Genomic DNA, 11,099 nt, shown 5'->3' with positions numbered 1-11,099 from the left:
ACGTGGTGTCGCTGAGACGGCCGACTGTGGCATTGCTTGTTATTTATTTACTTTATAAGCCCTTTATGTGGTGTCGCTGAGACGCCCAACTGTGGCATTGCTTGTTATTTATTTACTTTATAAGCCCTTTATGTGGTATCGCACAGACGCCCGACTGCGGCATTTTATTTTCCACTCCATTATTGCTTATTCGTGTTGCATATAAATAACCTGCTTGCATGCATATAAGATTTTTTTTATGACTGATGATGTGATCATAGATTATTTCAGTGCATGATTATCATTTATATTATCCCAGTGTTCATAATGTTTGCGAGTACATTCAAAGTACTCACTGGCTTGCCCCTGGCTATTGTCTTGGCCAGATTTCTTGCACGTAGAGGAGCGACGTGATGACAGCCCCAGAACCTAAGCAACAGTGATAGCAGCATCACGAAGATAGGAGTAAGCCTGGTCAGCTGTTCCTGTGAGAAATGGAGTCCCATAGACGCCGATGATTCACAAACCGCTTCCGCCATCAACCACTAGAAACCATTTGTTGTACTCACAGGCCAGAATGGTCTTGTGCTACATCAGTTGTATTTTGCTTGGAATTTCTGTATCAAGTTGGTGCCTCATCAGCTAACAGTTATCCTGGGGCTGGTGAGCACAACGGCCATTTTCTGGAAATTAATACCCGGAAAAACCGGTCGCGACAAACTTGGTATCAGAGCCAGGCTGACCATTGGCTAATCCTATCTTAGCCAGGTCGAAAAACTTAGGCAAACCAACCCACCAGACCTTAACCAAACCCCAGCCATGCTTCTCGTGCAAGATAGCCACACAGTGACCCCGACACTTTTGGTAGTCGGTGCCCAACCTATCAACCTAGCCTGTCGATCACGCGCCAGTGACCAGCACCCAAGATGTCTCATTCGCAAGCGGGCGAAGGAAGACTCCGTCCCCTTTTCCTATAAGAAGAGCACGCTAGCCCCAACCCAGCACAGCACATTCTCTACCCCAAACCGAGCCATAATGCCTGGCCCCGTCATGCACAATGAGACCACAGCAACCAACCTTGGAGGCTTTGTGACCATACTCGCAAACCTCACCCGTCGTGCCTATGTGTTAGAAGAGCCCCCAGAATATGTTGTGTACCAAGGATCCATGAGCGGCGAGAACCGTCAATTCTGGGCCACTGTGCACATCTATGGTAGGGGTCTAGCACCCGAGCGCCCTACAGGTTCACCGGAAGGACAACTTCCTTTGAGCCACAAGCCATCCAACTAGCTGCTCGAGAGGCTATAGTTCATCTCCGGCACTTTTTGCCCAGAGTTAACTGTCGCTCGTTCCACTACTACCCCAGACGTGAAGGGTATGGTAGACCACCCCAAGTTACCAACGGAGATCAAGAGACGGATCCTGCATTGTTGCACCTGGTGCGCTATGTAGGTGCACTAGAGGAACTGTTCGGTCAAATCACCATTGATCTGATCGCAGCTCGTGGAGAGATGGTTCGTCGAGCCCCGGCGAGAGAAGGAAACGAGCCCGACGCCGACAACCCAGTCGTGCTGTTCGGACACCCGATCGAGACCCTGAGGTCAGCCCCATCCATCAACCAAGGTGCTTTGATGACACCAGAAGTGCTTCGTCGCCTTTTGGGAGCACACTCCAACGGGGTTGTGGCCAACAATCCCCGAGATGGTCATCATCGCTACCCCGAGCCTGCAGCCCTTCAACCCTCTCCAGCTAATTCCGACGGTGAGACCCGTGGAGAAGCCTTGACATCCACAAGGCACGCTCGCTTAGATGTAAACGAGGTAGACTAAGTCACTCGAGTAGTGTCGAGTCCTAGTGTATACTCGCTTTGTAATCATGTGACCTGGTAAATAAACACCGCCTATCGTTGTAATCTTGCATGGGTATATTTTCCAGGAACAGCTACCAAAAACCACCCCGACAACCCCCACAGTGATACGTCACTTTAGTGAGATGTGTGTATCTATGGCTTGACCCCGACCCTTGGAGCTGAACTGGTAAATTCATTACCTTTCACCATGGTAAAGCGACCCAGCTGCAGTGCTATAAAAACGCCACCGCGTGACCTTGCCAAGCACCTCTCACCTTGTGCACCATCCTCACAACCATTTCTTGCCATGCCGAGCCCTAGTATTTATCTAAGAACTCCAGATGCAACCCCAGGTAGTTTTGTCAAAATATTGTGGGATTTTACCTGCAGTACTATGGGTTCTACCCAGCCACCCCAGTACGAGCTGTTCAAATCTAGAATCACCCCTTCCACCTCGAGATATTGGGAAGCAGTGGACATCCCTCCCATAAACCCAAACCAAGACCCAACAGAGGTCTCCTTCGTGGGGAAATCTTTGCCAACCCCACATATGGCCATAGAAGCTGCTGCATACGAAGCGCTTGCTCGCCTTCGATTCGCGGTACCCTATGCCAGCGAACGAGGGTACTATTACTTCCCGAGCCGTGCAGCACCCGGTGAAGTAACATCCTTTCCTGGTGGACAAATTGAGAGAGACCCAGTACTGGCCAACCTTTTCCAGTACGTCATCGCTCAAGAGCGTTTAGCCCAACATGTGATGGGTTATCTCCAGAGTCTCGCGGATTTAAATCCTCAGATCGCCATCGGCAGATCACTGAGGCCTGACCAGGAGAGACACATTCATTGATCGATCAATCCACTTTCCCCGATAGAAGAAGAATGTATCCCAGTACCAGAGACGTTTTCTCAGGACCCCATCTAGTTACCATTTTCATTTTAGACGTCACTACTGTGTTTATCATTGCAACATTTATTTATGTGTTGTAACTTATGCGTGATACCCCAAGTTTGCGCGACGAGTAAATCTTTTAGTTTCTATTAATGTCAGTAGTTCTATTGCGGTTTGACTCTAGTGTATTACTGTTTTCTCTCGCGAAAAAAAATCCTGGTGTGAGATTTGCATTGCTGCATCTACACCTTCTCACGACGTGGTTTATTTTATTTCACACAGCACCACGACCGCAGACTCACAACCACAATCACTGCTTGCTAAACCTTGCAACCGTGTTGCATCTAACTGGACACCTCCCGAACAACAGTTAGCACCCGACACACCCCACCTACTCCTCGTGATCACCGCCACCACGAAGAGCCAACACTCGAGCGGCAGCATCGCGACGATCATCGAGGATCATCGCGCATAGGAGCACGGAGAGTCCCAACACTGCTGCCAGCCCTCCGCACACCAGGATCACGTACCAGTCCGGCACCACCTCCGCCATTAGAGCCTCGCCTCGAGCTTCGGCAAACGGAAACAGAGGAGAAGGAAGGAGTAGGAGGAGCGAGGCCAGGTGTGAGGAAGAAGAAAGGAGCACCCCGGTCGTTTTATAGATCGAGATCGGTGTACGGTGGGCGAGGTCCACCAGCGCAGCTCATCGCCCGACCGCTGGTGTTCGGAGGCGAATCCGCGAGTAGTGCCGACAGCGCACTGGCCCACGAGGTGAGTGCACGCTGCACCGGCAGGTAGCGCGCCGCGCACTACCGCAGTACGGCCTAGATACCCTACACGCTAGGCGTCGCCGGTGGAGAAAGCGCGGGGAAGCGCGCGGGAGAGAGGAAGAAGAAAGAGCCAGAGGCCGATAGTGGGCCCCAGGTCCACCTGTCAGCCAGAGGGAGCACTGTGCTCTCGGGTACGACCAGCGTATTTTTAGATATAGAATTTATTCTAAATTTACTGCGTCCGACGTAGAAATCGCTCGTTTTTCCCCAAAACCGTGGATTTTTTCACGCCGCGCCAGTGTCCCTATTTTTGCACCACTTATTGCCCTCTCACTGTAGCCGCTTTTATCGCTTAAGAGATTGTTTCAATTCGGTAATTTCTTTTAAACAATCCTTAGCAAATCTCGAGGACGAGATTTTTCTTAAGGGGGGTAGTTTTGTGACACCCCAAAATTTTAACCTTGTTTTGTTAATTAAAATTTTGCCAGGAAATTAAAACTTTTATTTTCTGGGCTCACTTTTGATATTTGAAACAATTCTTTTCTTATTATCATGGAGTTTTCACCTCAAGTGAAAAACTTCCCAATTTTATTGGACTCTCTTACCCCTTCAAATAAACTTTTCTTTTTTCAGAGGAGTTAATTATAAAATTATTTCCCTGATCTTTATTCCTTTAAAAATGGTTTTTCCATGGTTTGTGGTCCTATTTGAACTACAACCATTTGATATATTCTTTTAAAAATCCCACCAAAATTTGGAGATGTCATGTGATGTTTCTAAATCACTTTTATGCAAAAAGAAATTTCATTCATTGAATATTTTGAGCTCTACACCATATTTTCAAATCTGGTCCAGTGGGCAAATTTGCACTACAGCCTATTTAAATATTTCTTTCTAGCTTCCACCAAAATTTTGGGATGTTAGTAGTTAATTCAACTTTATGCAAAAACCCAGTGATGTTCTTTGAAAAAAATTGAGTGAATCAACCTCTTTTCCATAGTGGCCCAACTTGAGGATTTGTACAGCAACTACTTCTTAAGTTGCTCCTTTACCCATGATTCCTTTTCCTACTTGTAGTCCCCCCTACTATACCTCTAAGTCCAGGAGCATGCACCCATTGGATCATTTTTGGTTCATGAAATGATGCCATTTACCTCCTGTCCAGAATTGAAGTTCTGCAAATCTTACACTAACAGGTTTGTGCTTTTCACAAACTAACCTCACCACCCTCTCATCCATCTAAAGAGACCCCACTCTCGAAGTTTTTACCACTCCAAGAAACACCTAGCTGCCTGTGGCATTTTGTCAAACACCTTGAGAGCATGGACATATTTGGCATGAGTTTTTATTTGCACTATGAACTTGGTCTCCTGACCAAACCACTTTGTCCCTTGATCTTACCTCTATCACTAACCTAGTTCTGTTGCTTGCTAACCTCACCCGAGACCTCTAGCATGCCCCGGCATTTTATCGAACACATTCCGTGCGTGCTCTGGGCGCGAGCAGAGCACGCGTATTGCACGTGCTGCGCCCCTGGTTTTTTCCCTCACTGTAGAGCTGCGCCACGCACTCCCCTTCTCACTGCATCACGCCAAGCAGGCCCTGGTGCCCTACAGCACCGCCGTCAGAGCCCTTGGCAGCACGCCGGCGTCCGCAGTACGCCCCTGCCTCGGTCGGTGCCGCCCAAGCCACCAGCGCTCGCCAGCTGCCCCCTTAAGCATCTCCAGCTCATCCGCAGCCTCGTCCCCTAGCACGCGTCGCCGCCACGTCGCCATAGCTATAGAAAGACGGTCGCCAACAACCTTATCCCCGGCCGCCGCGGAACCGCCTTGGCGAGTCTATTTAAGGAGCCCCGAGCTCATCCCCGCACGCAGGCAGCCTCTCACCATCCTCCTAGTGCCCCCTGTTGCCGTCAATTGAGGGGGAAGAGGCCGTCTTCACCGACTCCGGCCAGTTCGGCCACCGCCGCCTCCCAGCTCCGTTCGGCATAACCAGAGCCTCCCCGGCCCTCCCAACACCACCAACAGACTCCACTCCATCTTGCGGAGCCGCCCAGACCCCCAGCTGCGACGGCGAGCCACCGAAGCCACAAATCCACTTTACTCCCGAAGCCGCCGGCCACCGCGAAGCTCATCGACGGCGATTCCCTCCACCCCCGACGACCCTACAACCACCGGAATGACCGCCCTTGATCCGTGGATCCATCCCCGCTCTCATATCCCCGCAAGGACCCGCCGTTCGCCAGCGACGATCACCGGAGTCCCGCACCGCGCTCGGGCAGAGGAAGAGGAGGGAGGGCGACTGGTCAAACCTGACTAGTGGGCCAGGCAGGCCCACTGTCAGTGACCTAGCCCCGCCACCACGTGTATTAAGTGGAGGCGCATTCTCAAAGTATGTCTTCGACGTGTGCGTATATTCGAAACGTTTTTCTTTTTCTGTTTTATTTTAAAAATAGTTTTTGACCAAAACTTTGACTGAGCTTAACTTTTTAAATACAACTCCAAGTGAGTTGATTCTTTTTCCTACCTCTCTCAAATATTGTCTAGTTTATTTTAAGATTTATTTGAAAAAAATCCGGACAACTTTTTTGTGTTGTTTTTAAAGTATGTGTCGTTTGAATATTTTTGAAAATAGGGATTTTGGAGAGAGAAAAGGAAACTTTCAAAAGTTTTGGAGAGCACCTCACCCCTCCACAACTTGAGGCAAGCATCCTGAACCCTAGCATAATAATTCTGATGTGTTGGTTGACACGATTATAACACCACCTTATTTTGGAAAACTCGTTATTTTATGTGGTGATACGATCCTTTGCATGAATGCATATTAGTGATTTCCTTGCTGTTGGAAATGAATATACTTGTGATGGTGATCATTCTCATGTGCCTTGCATGCATGCCGGAAAGAAATCCGGGAAAGCCTCTGCCTTTGGTAGGCGTGAGCTTGTCGCCGGTCTCCTCGGGACGGTTATGTCCGGTATGGCACAGTAAGGTATAATGAGCGGTGATTCTGTTGGTTGAAATATTTTTGTTATACATGTCATGCAGGAAATTTATAAACCTCCTGAGTCGACCATGGATCGAGTCTTGTTCCAGTAACCCCCATACTTGTTTCGTACTACCACTTGTCCCTACAACAAGTAGGGTACGGTTCAGTAAGTCGTCAACCCCTTTCAAGCACACACCGTACAGAGAGGCCATGGTGGAAGATACCGGTTGTAGCCGATAGGCAGGCCACCTGGTCCGGGGGCATGGGTGTTTCCGGTTGGGACCGAGAGGGGAGGCCACCCCTTAGAGCGCACGATATAAATTTGATCCCATGCTACGCGAGGTTGTAGCCTCCCAACTTAGAGTTTTGCTTGACAGGTGTCGCGGGTGATTCCAGACACGGGTAAGTTAAGCTGGTGTGTGTAAGTTAGGTGTGTTTTCAATTAAAAGACCATAGACGGAATTAGTCTTGATGGACTAAAGGAATCCGTTACTCGTGGGTAAAGAGTACACCCTCTGCAGAGATTAAATCTATTCGAATAGCCGTGTTCATGGTTAAAGACTACAGTCTGGGATGGGTCAAGTGTCGGTCTTAGTGTCGGTCTTCGGAGGAGAAATTGTTCAACCAGAACTTGGATTGTGACTTGTGACTTGTGATGATTATGATTATCATTATTATGGACTGACCGATTATATCATTGAATATCCCTGGGACGAATCTACCTCCTAGATATTCATTGTTATTATTTATTTTATAAGCCCTTTATGTGGTGTCGCTGAGATGCCCGACTGCGGCATTGCTTATTATTTATTTACTTTATAAGCCCTTTATGTGGTGTCGCTGAGACGCCCGACTGTGGCATTGCTTGTTATTAATTTACTTTATAAGCCCTTTATGTGGTGTCGCTGAGACACCCGACTATGGCATTGCTTGTTATTTATTTACTTTATAAGCCCTTTATGTGGTGTCGCTGAGACGCCCGACTGTGGCATTTCTTATTATTTATTTACTTTATAAGCCCTTTATGTGGTGTCGCACAAAAGCCCGACTACGGCATTTTATTTTCCACTCCAGTATTGCTTATTCGTGTTGCATATAAATAACCTGCTTGCATGCATATAAGATTTTTATTTATTTATGACTGACGATGTGATCATAGATTATTTCAGTGCATGCTTATCATTTATATTATCCCATTGTTCATAATGTTTGCAGTACATTCAAAGTACTCACTGGCTTGCCCCTGGCTATTGTCTTGGCCAGATTTCTTGCACGGAGAGGAGCGACGTGATGACAGCCCCAAAACCTAAGCAACGGTGATAGCAGCTTCGCGAAGATAGGAGTAAGCCTGGTCAGCTGTTCCTGTGAGAAATGGAGTCCCATAGACGCCGATGATTCACAGACCGCTTCCGCCATCAACCACTAGAAACCATTTGTTGTACTCACAGGCCAGAATGGTCTTGTGCTACATAAGTTGTATTTTGCTTGGAATTTCTGTATCAAGTTGGTGCCTCATCAGCTAACAGTTATCCTGGGGCTGGTGAGCACAACGGCCATTTTCTGGAAATTTATACCCGGAAAAACCGGTTGCGACAATCATCCTTTTCCTCACTAGGGCAATGCTCTAATAATGATGATCATCACACTTTTATTTTTCTTACAACTCGATATTTAAACTCGATATTTAAAACAAAGATATGACTCTATATGAATGCCTCCGGCGGTGTACCGAGATGATGCAATGAATCAAGAGTGACATGTATGAAAAATAATGCATGGTGGCTTTGCCACAAATACGATGTCAACTACATGATCATGCAATGGCAATATGACAAAAGTAAAGTACGTCATGATAATGATGATGGAAGTTGCATGGCAATATATATATCTCGGAATGGCTATGGAAATGCCATAATAGGTAGGTATGGTGGCTGTTTTGAGGAAGATATAAGGAGGTTTATGTGTGAAAGAGCGTATCATGTCACGGGGTTTGGATGCACCGGCGAAGTTTGCTCCAACTCTCAATGTGAGTGTGACACCCCGATTCAATCGTACACTAATCATGCACGCAAATGTGTACGATCAAGATCAGGGACTCACGGGAAGATATCACAACACAACTCTAAAAACATAAATAAGTCATACAAGCATCATAATACAAGCCAGGGGCCTCGAGGGCTCGAATACAAGTGCTCGATCATAGACGAGTCAGCGGAAGCAACAATATCTGAGTACAGACATAAGTTAAACAAGTTTGCCTTAAGAAGGCTAGCACAAACTGGGATACAGATTGAAAGAGGCGCAGGCCTCCTGCCTGGGATCCTCCTAACTACTCCTGGTCGTCGTCAGCGGGCAGCACGTAGTAGTAGGCACCTCCAGTGTAGTAGGAATCATTGTCGACGGTGGCGTCTGGCTCCAGGGCTCTAGCATCTGGTTGCGACAACCAGGTAGAAGGGAAAGGGGAAAAGAGGGAGAAAAGCAACCGTGAGTACTCATCCAAAGTACTCGCAAGCAAGGAGCTACACTACATATGCATGGGTATATGTGTAAAGGGCCATATCGGTGGACTGAACTGCAGAATGCCAGAATAAAAGGGGGATAGCTAATCCTGTCGAAGACTACACTTCTGGCAGCCTCCGTCTTGCAGCATATAGAAGAGAGTAGATTGAGGTCCTCCAAGTAGTATCTCCAAGTAGCATCTCCAAGTAGCATCTCCAAGTAGCATCTCCAAGTAGCATCTCCAGTAGCATCTCCAGTCGCATCGCATAGCATAATCCTACCCCGCGATCCTCCCCTCGTCGCCCTGTGGAAAAGCGATCACCGGGTTGTCTGTGGAACTTGGAAGGGTGTGTTTTATTAAGTATCCGATTCTAGTTGTCATCAGGTCAAGGTACAAATCCAAGTCGTCCTGTTACCAAAGATCACGGCTATTCGAATAGATTAACTTCCCTGCAGGGGTGCACCAACTTACCCAACACGCTTGATCCCATTTGGCCGGACACACTTTCCCGGGTCATGCCCGGCCGCGAAAGATCAACACGTCGCAGCCCCACCTAGGCTCAACAAAGAGGCCAGCACGCTGGTCTAAACCTAAGCGCACAGGGGTCTGGGCCCATCGCCCATAGCACACCTACACGTTGCGTACGCGGCCGAAAGCAGAACTAGCCCCCTTAATACAAGAGCAGGCTTACGTTCCAATCCGGCGCGCGCCACTCAGTCGCTGGCGTCACCAAGTGCTTCGGCTGATACCACGACGCTGAGTGCCCATATCTTTCCCGCGTAGTTGGTTAGTGCGTATAGGCTCGTAGCCAACTCAGATCAAATACCAAGATCTCGTTAAGCGTGTTAAGTATCCGCGAACGCCGAACAGGGCCAGGCCCACCTCTCTCCTAGGCGGTCTCAACCTGCCCTGTCGCTCCGCCACAAAGATCCACTCGCGGGTGCTCCACCAGCCGACCCGACTTTAGTCTCCACGTGTATCATGTATAAAGTATATAGTATATACCCGTGATCACCTCCCGAGTGATCACGGCCCGATAGTATAGCACGGCTGACGGACAAGAATGTAGGGCCACAGATGAATATTCTAGCATCCTATACTAAGCATATAGGATTGCAGGTAAAGGTAACAACAGTAGTATCAAGGACAGGCTATGCATCAGGATAGGTATAACAGAAAGCAGTAACATGCTACACTACTCTAATGCAAGCAGTATAGAGTAGAATAGGCAATATCTGGTGATCAAGGGGGGGGGCTTGCCTGGTTGCTCTGGCAAGAGAGAGGGGTCGTCAACTCCGTAGTCGAACTGGGCCGCAGCAGCGTCGGTCTCGTAGTCTACCGGAGAGAAGAGGGGGAAGAAACAATGAATACCATGTAAACATATGCATATCGATGCATGACATGACAAGTAACGATGCTAGGCGGGCCCTAACGTGGTATGAGGTGGTACCGGTTAAGGGGGGAAACATCCGGGAAAATATCCCCGGGGTTTCGTGTTTTTGGGCAAAGGAGCCGGAGGGGGAAAGTTGCGGGTTCGATAGGTTAGGGGTGTGTGGCGGACGAACGGACTGCGTATCCGGATTCGTCTCGTCGTTCTGAGCAACTTTCATGTTGAAAATATTTTAATCTGAGTTACAGATTAAAAGATATGATTTTCTAAAGATTTTATTAATTTCTGGAATTTAATTAATTATTTATCCCAACATTATCCAGAATAGTACATGATGACGTCATCATGACATCAGAGTGATGTCAGTAGTCAACGTTGACCATTTACCTGGTCAACCTAACGTGTGGGTCCAGTGGGACCCACCTGTCATTCTCTGTTTAGGTTAATTACAGATTAGTTAATTTAATTAGTGATTAGCTTAATCTAATCAGGATTAATTAACTTAACTTAATTAATTAATTAATAACTAATTTTATTAAACCATTTTTATTTTTAATTATTATTTTTATTTTTAATTCTAATTCTCTCTTTTTTTTAATAAAACGTTATGGGGCGTGGGGCCCCATTGTCATAGGGCCAATGGTGGCCTTAGCGTTACGGGCATGCGGGCGTGCGCCCGAGTCCACCCGGGAAGGGGGCAACGGGCGCCTGGGCGGGCGCTCGCCCGCAGGGAGTGC

The sequence above is a fragment of the Triticum dicoccoides genome, chromosome 4B (assembly GCF_002162155.2).
Source record: "Triticum dicoccoides isolate Atlit2015 ecotype Zavitan chromosome 4B, WEW_v2.0, whole genome shotgun sequence".
Taxonomy (NCBI): Eukaryota; Viridiplantae; Streptophyta; class Magnoliopsida; order Poales; family Poaceae; genus Triticum; species Triticum dicoccoides.
The sequence above is the reverse complement of the archived record's forward strand: the minus strand, read 5'-3'. Positions refer to the sequence as shown.